Source organism: Equus quagga, chromosome 10, assembly GCF_021613505.1.
Source record: "Equus quagga isolate Etosha38 chromosome 10, UCLA_HA_Equagga_1.0, whole genome shotgun sequence".
Classification (NCBI taxonomy): Eukaryota; Metazoa; Chordata; class Mammalia; order Perissodactyla; family Equidae; genus Equus; species Equus quagga.
The window spans coordinates 66,486,221-66,497,618 of NC_060276.1; the positions used below are offsets into that span (position 1 = coordinate 66,486,221).

The 11,398-nt window shown below is 40.3% G+C and overlaps 1 long non-coding RNA gene across 18 annotated transcripts in view; it reads left to right on the top strand.

The window, feature by feature from the left end:
* LOC124245782 (uncharacterized) overlaps nt 1–10,916 on the top strand; it is a 76,173-nt gene extending 65,257 nt beyond the window's left edge. For 11 of the 18 annotated variants that reach the window (XR_006890333.1, XR_006890332.1, XR_006890330.1 and 8 more), the window contains 4 exons: nt 95–226; nt 2,517–2,680; nt 4,329–7,261; nt 8,650–10,916. This is a non-coding gene — a long non-coding RNA (uncharacterized LOC124245782). The remainder of the gene's footprint in view (nt 1–94; nt 227–2,516; nt 2,681–4,328; nt 7,262–8,649) is intronic. The other 7 variants (XR_006890340.1, XR_006890342.1, XR_006890339.1 and 4 more) reach the window with 6 other exon arrangements.
* Nucleotides 10,917–11,398: the final 482 nt, after the last annotated feature.

Sequence of the window (11,398 nt, forward strand, 5' to 3'; positions counted from 1 at the left end):
GCCTAGTTTTTAATAACAACTTTGGTCAGATAAATCTGTCATTCTTTTTTTTTTTCTTTTAAACTTCTTTATTTTCATGTACTTATTCTTCCAGGAGACCTTTAGAAACTACTTGTCAAGTTCTCACCACAAATACCATTGGAATTGCAATTGGAATGGCATTGAATGTATAGATTAATTTTTGGAGAGCTGTCATCTTTATAATCTTCTCATACATATGAATGTGGTATGTTTCTCCTTTTATTCAGGTCTTCAGTATTTGTGTATGTGTGTGTGTGTTTGTATCCTACTTATTTTCTTCAATATTTTTTTCATAGTTTCTGAAAGAAATAGGCAAATGTTTTAGGAACTGAGATTCTGGTGGGGAAAGTACAGAAGATGTCATCTGCATGGACTAGACTTCAGTATAGAAGGTTATATAGAATCCAGTTTTTGGATATGATATTACCATTTCTTCCAGATGGCCCTAGGAGCCTGCATTATTTATAATGTTCCATATCCCTGTTTAGTGTGAGTACAGAGGTGATTGCTAATATTAGAGAAATTACGTAGTAAGCCATTTATTTTTAGTGCTGTCAGCATCCCTTTGATCCTCCCCTTTCCCATTTAGAAGTGCTTCCTCCATCCTGCAAGCTTCTGGGGACTCACTGCTCGTTGTTCACAGGATATGTACCCATTGAAGACCTTCAACCCCTCTAATACAGAGCTAGCTTTTTGTTCTTACTACAAAAGCTTAGAATCAGAGAGGTAAGAATCCTGTTCCACTTGGTGATTTTTCAATTTTAAGAGCAACTCTCTGAGATAGAGCTAGAAGAGAACGTTCAGGATACAGAGAGGGATTTGAACTTAGATCCTATGAGAAGCATCATAGGAATTAGAGCTGTTTAGATTGTGGGAGACAACTCCTCCAAAATGGAAGGTTTGATGTTCTGTTTTCAGATCTCTTATGAAGTCGGAGATAGTTGTTTTTTGCTGCTTTTGAAGGCAGTTCTAGTTAATAAAGAAGCAGATTTAAGAACTATCCGAAGATGAAAATACTCAGAAGTGATACCTGGTGGCTTGTATGACCACTTTGGCATGGAATTTGAGGATCTCCCTGCATGGAACGAGAGGTTGGATTACATGTACTTGAAGGTCACATTTTTTTTTTTTAAAGATTGGCACCTGGGCTAACAACTGTTGCCAATCTTTTTTTTTTTTTTTTTTTTTCTGCTTTATCTCCCCAACCCCCCCTGTACACAGTTGTATATCTTAGTTGCAGGTCCTTCTAGTTGTGGGATGGGGGACGCCGCCTCAACGTGGCCTGACGAGCGGTGCCATGTCCACGCCCAGGATCCGAACCCTGGGCTGCCACAGAGGAGCGCGCGAACTTAACCACCCGGCCACGGAGCCGGCCCCTAAAGGTCACATTTATTCTTGAGATTCTGTCTCAATCAGGTCAAATAAAACTGCTTTTTGTTGTGTGCGTATTTCACATGTTCCCATTTAATCGTCACCACAACCCTCTGAGACATCCTAGAGAGGTAGAATAAGTTTGCTAAAGTAACTCATCTAATTAATGGCAGAGCATACTTAGTTTATCTCTCTCCTCCCATGTACTTTAATTTGCAATAGTAATTCCTTAAATTTGTGTAGCACTGTATCATTTAGAAGCCTTTCAGAAACATGGTTTTATTTCTTATCCTTATGAAAATCTGGTGAAATTGAAAGAACAGATTCTGTGTGTCTATTTTATAGGTAAAATTTAAGGCTTCAGGTAGCAGGCTGTGGAAGATAGTGGGTAAGGAGGTCCTTGGAGTCTTTGAAAGCATTTAAAGTATTTCCTGCTCCAGGCTCAGGCCTGGGAAGCAGGCCTCTGGAGAATGGGTTATATTATAAGTTTGTTATCAGTCTAGTATGGATGGCAATGGGACCTCAGCTCTTGCCCACAACTCTGGGAGCCACCATTTGCTCATGAGTGTGACAGGCTCAGAGTGATGGCTATCTTGATTATAGCACATTATAGCATAGGTTGTAGATTTAGAACCTCAAAGATGGAAAGACCTTAAAAGTCTCATATTGGGGCTGGCCCAGTGGTGTAGTGGTTAAGTTCACGCTCTGTTTCCTTGACCCAGGGTTCTCAGGTTCAGATCCCAGGGTGGACCTATCACTGCTTATCAAGCCATGCTGAGGTGGCCTCCCACGTACAAAATAGAGGAAGATTGGCACAGATGTTAGCTAAGCGACAGTCTTCCTCACCAGAAAAGTAAAAAACAGTCTCATATCCAAAACAGCTTATTTTAAGTTGACCCTAATTCAAGTCCTTTTATAATATATCCAACAAATGGTCTTTTAGCCTCTGAGTAGCTGCATTTAGTGATGGGAAACTCCTTCCAGCGTCAGCTTGTTTCTTCTTTCAAGACCTCTGCAATATTGAGCTGAAATATGTTTTTCTACAGCTTCAACTCATTCAGCATATCTTTGTTGTTCCCCAACTCAAAAATATTGCTTTATTGTTCTCTCTCCTGCACCTTCAGCTTCTTCTCTGTGCTGCCTTTTGAGCTGCCAGGCACTGTGCTGGGTGATGGGAATATGGAGACGAATTAGACACAGTTCCTGCCCTCAAGGAGTTCTCAGTCTAGTGAGAGAGTTCGACATGTACACAGATAATTACAACAGTATGGTATGCGCTACAATGGAGGTATGTACCAGGCACTATGGGGTTCAGAAGTAAAATCATTTGATTGAGTCTGGAGATGCCAGAGGTTGGAGGAAATTACTTATGTTGATTTTAAAGTTTGACTAGGCAGAAAACAAAGGGAAAGACTTTCTAAGCAAAAGCATGGACATTGGAGACAGAATGTTGAATTGGAGCTACAAGTAGTTCATGAAATTAGCTTGGAAATGTAGACTGGGAATAGATCCTTATATACTATGCCGTGAAGTTTGGATCTCATTTTGAGTGTTTTAAGAAGGGGATGCTTTTGATGGTCTCTCGCAGTAGTGTGGAATCTGTTCTGGAAGATTCTCAAATCTAGACAGGGAGATCAGTTAGAAGGATACCGTAGTAGTTAAGATGATCAATGATCAAAGGCCAGAAGGAGTGGGAGTAGAGGAGATAACCTCTTAAATAAGAGGTTATAAAAACAGAAATAATAGAACGTGAAAATTAAGGTAGTGGAGAGGGAAAAATCAAGGCTTTCAGACTTCGGCAAATGTACCTCCCCGTACCCCACCCTGGCCTTGATGAAAGATCCTCTTTTGTTCTTTAAATGGGTGTTGCTGTTGGTTCCTTCTTGGCCAGGGCTTGGCTGCACAGATTTTGCAAGTTTATTTTTGGGTGGCAGCTGTTTAAGAAATGTTGATTCTCAGGAAGACGTCTGAATAGCTGCAGACCTCTTATAGTACTACTAAATTCCTGGTCTTCATCAGTAGCAGGCCTGCTCTCACTGTCATGTCTCCCAACGTATTTTTTCCAAGTGTGGAGGCTTTTATACCTGAAACCCACTCAGGGAAGAAATGGCCTTAGTTGTTATTGTCTCAACTGCTTTATTTTACTTAGGGGTTTAAAAATGTCTATGATTACGGCTCCAAGTAAAAAATATATTCAATAATTAAAAATCTAAACATATCCATTGTTTATTTTCTCTTTTCTCAAAGCAACATAAACACAATGTTCTTTGGGAAATTCTTCACTTAAGATTCAGAGTAGTGACCCTGGGAATTCAGAAAATGGCTTTCTTTGACTAGACTGATTAATGGGAGATTATTTCTAAGTTGACCTTATGTATTTTCTGTGAACCTTATGTAACTAGCCATCCTGGAGGGCAGTAGGGAGAAAGATTGGGAGAGTTTGGGCCTTGGGACTAGATACCCTGAGCTCAGATCTGCTCTCCCATTTGCCAGTGTGGTCTTGAGCATGGTTTTTCACCTCTCTGGGACTTTGTTTCCTCTTATGTAAAATAGGAATAGTATCTTTTTGCAATGATTGGCAGGGGCAGTGGGGGGCGTGGCGTGTAAGGATTTAATGGGATTACATAAATTGCTTAGAACAGGTCTGGACTATGCTAAATGCTGTATCACCTGTAGTTGCTACTGATAATGATATTGACCATGACAAGGATTAAAAGGAGATAGTAAACTAGAAGTGCTTTTACATCATCAATGAGGATGTTGGAGCTTGAGAAAGAAAGAAAAACTAACTGATCTCAGGATTTTCAGTGGTATGCTAGTGTGAATTCACTTCTCTGCCTTTCTTTTTTTTCTTTGCCAAATAGGTTGGGAAACCAGATGAATTTTGTCCATGCCCTGGTCACTAATCTGTTGCCTTTGCTCTTATTTCCAAATAGAAAGCTGTGAAAAGTTGTGTCACACCTGAATAAAGGTTATCCTAAAAACGTAGAAAAATGCTTTTGAGTTGGTCAAAACTGGATTTGAAACCTGACTCAACTGCTTAAGCTGTGTGATCTAAGGCATGTTACTTAACCTCATTGAACCTCACTTTCCTCATCTAATATGATAATTAATTTTCAGAATTTCCATGAGGATGTTTGTAAAGTGTATGTTAGAAGCACTCTAAATTACAGCTATCATTGTTAGTTCTTGGGACACTCACCGCATGACAGAAACAACAGCAGGCCCTGGTGGCTGGGAGGACATCATGGATCCAACAGCAACCTGGAGTTGTGCTCTTCTGAAGAAATGCTACTCGGATGGATATAATACAACCTGCTAAGTGTCCTAGCACTTATCAGGTTGTATTATCATTGTCCGTGTCTATGGCTCTCGTCTACCAGACTCTAAATTCCTTACGGGCAAGGATGGTGCCTTATTCATCTTTGTATTCACAGTACCTAATCCAGTGCACATTGTAGGCCTCATTAAATGTTTGTTGAATGAAAAAATGAATCATCAACAGACATTAATTGGGCGCCTGCTCTGTGATCTCCATGAGCTCAGCTTGTCCCCGCCAGTTGCCTACAACGAACAAGCTGTCTTCAGTATGCTCCCTCCTGAAGCTTACTCCTATCTTCTAATTCTTTTGCTGAGGACTTTTCTGTGTAGTGCAAGGATAGCAAATATATTTCATCTCAAACACCATCTCCAATTGATTAATAGTGCCTGCCTTGATTATGTCTTATAAAAAGGATTCTGAAGCTAGGTCTCAGCTTAGTGTGAAAGAGGGTTATAACTAATTAGTGATGTTTGCTGAGGGTGGGAGAAGGGGGAGTAGCAGCACAAGTGCCACGTATATGTCATTTAATGTTGTGTTTTCCATGAAATACTCTGTCTCTACGCCTGCAGTTTAGTCTTGGCTACTTGTAGATGTTGCATGGCTGCTGCTGCTGCTACAATTGCTGCCAGTTGCTCCTTGGGTAGGACCAGAGTGATCATTGGTCAGAAACTTCATCCTCACTGTCTCGGGTTTGCTGCTGTGGCTGGTATTCACAGTTTTCCCCTTTCAACTTTACTTCAGCTATATTCCCTTACTACAATGACAGGTAGGCCTCCACTTTCTGTTTACCACTCAAAAGGCTCATATTTCCTTTTTCTTATTTAGTGTGATTAATCATTATTGCTCCATGAGAAAGCTTCTTTCCATCAGAAGATGTGACAACTAAAATACAAGTTAACCATTCCATCAGGGCCCTACAATGAATCAGATAAGTTCCCTTTTAATATGAGAGAAAATTGAGTATACTTGCAGGCTGTGGGGCAGGAAGAACTGAGAATGGAGTCATTATAGATGTGGGAGAGAGAGATGATAGATGAAATGAGATCCTGGAAGATGATGCAGGTAGAGGTGGGAAGGCGAAACCTGTGGCTCTAGAACGTGAGTGGAGGATTAGCCTTAGATGAAAGGAATTACCTCTTCATTGGAGCATAGAGATAGGGATAGGAGTTAAGAGAGAGTACTTGATAAGAGTGTTGAAGATTTGTAATTGTAGAGGTAGATGATGGAGAGGAAGCTGACCAGGGACAGGATTATGAAGACAAACCAGAGTCTCTCAGGAATATCCAGGCCAAAAGGCTGGAGTGGGGCCATTAACAGGAGAGCTTATAATGAGAATCTAGTTTGAAACTTGATTAGAAACTCAGGAAAATATGAAGTGATCTTGGGCCATTGTCACAAGTAACATTTGGTCGCCTGTAACTTAGCTTGATTGAGGAGTGGGCAGCTAACAAGAGAGGAATTACACAGAAATGGATTTGAGAATCCAGATTATATGGAAGAAAGTTGGAAGTGAGCCCAGAGTCTGTGAATAAAAAGAGGCCTTAGTGCGATCAAGATGGGTGTTGAGTAGTTGGAAAACAGGATGAGACCTGTAATCAGAGAGTGAATTTGGGAATGTTAAGATTTCAAAACTGGAATGGTCAAGATGCCTGGGAACCTGGGATGTCAGATGGTCATTTACATGGATATTGAGGTGACCCAGGATTACAGCAAATGCTGGGCTGGTAATGAACACTGGGCCAGGTACGATAGGCTTCAGTGAGGAATGATCTGGAGGTTGGTCATGGCAGCTGTGCAGATGCAAGAGAAGAGGATGTAGTGGGATAGTATGAGCCTCAGAGTAGTGGTGGGGATTATTAGGAGATACAAAAACTATAGTTTGTACATTGCACTGAGGTGTTGGCTGGCAGAAAGCCCAGCTGAAATGATTCCCTCCTTTATTGAGTGTTTGCTCTAGCCTGGCACCTTGCCATTTATCCCTTTTGGGTCTGTCACATTTCAGGTGTGAGAGAATGAGCAGCAATGCCAGGCAAGGACAGCTAGGGGAGCTGCTGGCCCTTAGCACTGATGGAATCCTGTGGCCATCTCCAAGTCTTTGAAAGAGCACCAGACTGGTCAGCCATTCTAGGTTCAGGATACATCCAATTTACTGGCCATATTGTAGATGCTTCCTGTGCTGTTGGGAAGGAGGGCTGGAAATTGATGTGGAGAGATGGCCCTTGGACTCGGAAGGTAAAATTTAGAAGAGAGTCTCTGTGAGCCCTCTGACATTGCATATAGTCATTTTTCTTCTGTTATGTCTTCAAATGAGTCAATATTCCAGTAAAGGTTTAGAGCCACCGTGTTAAGTGATCAGGCCCTCAGACATCCCAACCCCTCCTGTGGGGGCTGCTTTATATTTATTCCTCAGGAGGAGCTGGTAGAAGACTTCATGTGAGGGAGAAGAAAAGGAAAGAAGCAGAGGATGACTGCAGCCTCTTTTCATCTCAGCATCACAAAGCATGACTCAACAGAGGGATCACTTTCTTGAGACTCTCCAGACCACAGGTTGCTCTTTTCAATCTCATGCTTAGCCCTCTCAGCTCCTTTCTTTTTTCAGAAGTTGTACTGTATGTATGTATACGAACTATTACTTCCCATAAAGTGTTCCATGTTCACAGCAAAAAAAAAAAATCCCTAAAATATGGCATAATTCTTGCCCTGTTAGGTGTCCAACAGTCGAAAATTGCTGGGTCTCCAATGCTGGAATACAGGCTACCAGAGATGAGTTTAGGTTTCAGCAACAAAGAAACCCAGCTTCATGGAAGGAAGGCAGTGAATTGACTTGAAAGTAACCCCCTGTGCTCATATTCTTTCTTTTTCCTTCAGCCGCATGAATATCACTGATGGAAGCAAACAAAAGCCATGACTTTCTCCTTCCACTGGTACTTTTCTGGCCCATGTATATGTCATTGGAAGTCACTCTCTTTTATTAGAACCTCCTTCTTCCCATCTCTTAAGACCCAGAGAGCCATGAATGCTAAGGTTGAATTTGTCGTAGTTACCTCTGCAATTGGGCAATACTCATGTTAATTAGCCTGATACCTACTCTTACCTGATCTAATGGCAGCCACTGGAGAAGCTGTAGCCAAGGCCAGCAACCCTATGGACTCTAGCCCCAGGATTTATCCCTGATGTCTCAACTGATTATGAAATAACCAGTAAGAGTGCTGCCCCAACCCAACCCCCCTTCTGACTTAGTCATCAGAGGTTAGGACTTGTCTTAGGATTTATGATATATAAGACAGAAATCTTTTTTTTTTTTATTGAGTTAATGATAGGTTACAATCTTGTGAAATTTCAGTTGTACATTAATGTTTGTCATTCGTGTTGTAGGTGCACCGCTTCACCCTCTGTGCCCACCCCCCACCCCACCTTTCCCCTGGTATCCACTAAACTGTTCTTAGTCCATAATTTTAAATTCCTCATATGAGTGGAGTCATACACAGATTATCCTTCTCTATCTGGCTTATTTCACTTAACATAATTCCCTCAAGGTCCATCCATGTTATTGCAAATGGAATGATTTTGTTCTGTTTTGCAGCTGAGTAGTAGTCCATTGTATATCTATACCACATCTTCTTTATCCATTCGTCTTAAGGACAGAAATCTTATGGGTTAATAGTAACAGTATCAGGAGTCTTGGTTACTTTTTGTCTCTCTTGAGGATGGGCAGAATAGGGCATGGGGGAAGTGGAAAGTCTTGTGCCTTTCAAATACATTCCTAAGGTGATTCCTCATGACACCCTTCGTCACACCTTCTGGTGCCTTATCCTGAGCTTTGTCTCCTTTCTTCAGAGTCCTTCTAGTGCACTCCTTACTCTCACTAACCAGTTTTCATTTCCTGCCCCACCCTGATAGGTTTCATCAGGTGTTTTTTCCTTTCCTTACCCCAGGCCATGTCTGTGACAGCCCACATCTGGGAGGAACCTTATTGTGAATGAATGAATGAAGCCTCAGTGAGTGTTGCAAGTGACACCTATCTTTCTCTCTCCATATAAGGAGAGAGAAGGAGTGGAGGGCAGAGAGGAAAGAGAGGAAGGCTATGAAATCTCATAATGGAATAACAAATGCTTGACATTTTAGTGGATATTGGACCTAGAAGCCTACCTGAATGAAGGAAGCAAACCTGAGATCCCTGGTGTTTGTGAGTGAAACTGGGAGTGAACTCCTTACTGCCCTTAGGAATGGACGAGGGAGAAAAGTGAGGGGGGGGGGGGGGGTCATAAAATCCTTTACTTCAGTGGAGGAGTCAGTGAGACTCGCTTCATAAACCTATAATTTTTTAAGGTGGATGGAAGATAAGTTGTTGCACTGCACTGCTTGTGTTGCTACTTGTAAGAGTCACTGCCAACCACTCTTCTCAGGTAGGGCTGCATTTGTGGAGATTTTTGTTGACCCTTCTTGAAAAGCATCCCAGTACAAGGTTTGCAACTTAGAACAACTCTGGTTCAGTGACAGGGTGTTAAAGGGGGTGAGGACAGAGGAGGTAGGACAAGTAGTATCAAACAGCTCAGTTTTTTGTTTTTAATAGGCTGGCTGGGCCAGAGGCAGTAAGCAGAATGGCTACAGGCAACCCCAAACACCAGATATGGCATAAGGAAACAGTACAATGAAAGGTCAATGATTCTAGCTGTTATTTGTCATTCCTCAGAGCATGATGGAATATCTACAAGAAAAGGAAGAGCTGCTTTGGAGAAGGATAATAAAGGATTCTTTCATAGAAGAGATTTAGAAGAGGGGAAATGTTCAACTTTGTAACATGGGTATTATAGTTTTCAAAGACATCTGTTCTCTACATGGGTCATGGAGATTGGTACCAGTATCAGCCTGTGGCTGACTAGGCCAGTTTAACTTAGAGGTTTTGTGCTCTTGGAGAGATGCTCCCAATCTCTCTCACTTTGACAGGTGTTCATCTGCAATGAGTCCAGTACCTGAAGGAGCAAGAGGACAACAAGCATCCATGGGACAACAGTAGCCTTCTGAGTGAAGATAGCAACTGAAAAGATCATGGGCTTGGCTGGATTGGGCTGGGCTTGTTTGTTTTTTCAAAATAAAGAACAGGTTTTTTTCCTTGATGATAAAAGTAATTGCTGATTGTTAAAAAAAAAAATAGTGAAAGGTATAGATTAAAAAGTAAAGAATACCTATAATCTTATAACCCAGGAAATAGTAACTCATAAAATTAGAGTGTTTCCTTTTTCACTTTTAGAAAAAATGCATATAACACAATATAAAAACAAAATTGGCATCATATCATGTTGTTCTTCAACTTTGTTCATTTGAAAATAAATAAGCATATTTCCATGTCATTGGCATTCTTTGAAAACACAGTATTAGCTCTCACATAGTATTTCATATGGATCTAACAATTTATTTAGATGATCCCATGCTGTTGGACATTTTGGATATTACCAGTTTTGCCTATAAAATTGAAGTAATGAACATCAATGTACGTTAATCTTTATGTGCATCTCTAATGATTTCTTTAGAGTAAATTTCTAGAATTAGAATTACTGAGTTTGAATGATGAGAGCATTATTAGGGTACCTGGAAGGTTGTTGAATTGTCTTCAATATAGTTGTATAAATTACATTCCCATCAGTGGTGTATACATGTGCGTATTTCTCCACACATTCATCAAAACATGACCTTTTAAAAATCTCTGCTCATTCGAGAGAAATATACGTTTGTTGGTTTAGAGATTTTTATTTCTAATTTACATACAGTAAAATTCACTCTTATGGTGTATAGTTCTATGGGTTTTGACAAATATAGAGTCATGTATTCTGCCACTCCAGTACCATACAGAACAGTTTTATCACTAATTATTCCTCTCGTTTGCTCTTTTTGTTGTAAGCCCCTTTCCCCATTCCCAACCCCTGGAAACCACTGATATGTTCTTTATCCCTATGGTTTTGCCTTTTCTGGAACATATTAATGGAATCATGCAATATGTAGACCTTTTGGTCTGGCTTCTTCCACTTAGTAATATGCATTTAAGATTCATCCATGTCATTTGTTATGTCAGTCAATAGTTCATTCCTTTTTATTGTACTTCATTGTATGGATGTAGCACAATTTTTTATCCATTCACTAATTGATGAACATGTGACATGTTTCCAGTTTTGGTGATTATGAATAAAGTTGCTATAAACTTTCAGATACTGGTTTTGAGTTAACCTAAATGTTCATTTCTAGAAGGTCAGTGCCTAGGAGTGGGAATGAGTGCCAAACTTTTCCAAAGTTTCTCTATCACTTTGCATTCCCATCACAAATAAATGAGTTCCAGTTGCTCCACATCTTCATCAGCACTTGGTGTTACCATAATTTTGTTTAAATGTTAGCCATTCAACTAGGCGTGTAGTGATATTTCATTCTGGTTTTAGTTTGCAATTCTCTAATGGTAGATGAGTTTGAGCATCTTTTCTTATGCTTATTTGCCATCTGAATATCTTCTTTGTTGAGTAATCTATTCAAATCTTTTGCCCTCTTTTTTATTGGGTTCTTCCTTTTCTTATTGTTGAGTGTTTAGATTTCCTTACATATTCTTGATACAAGTCCTTTGTCAGATTTTTTTGAAATGGGTTCTCTCAGTCTGTGGCTTGTCATTCTATTAACAGTGCCTTTTAATTTGATGAAGTC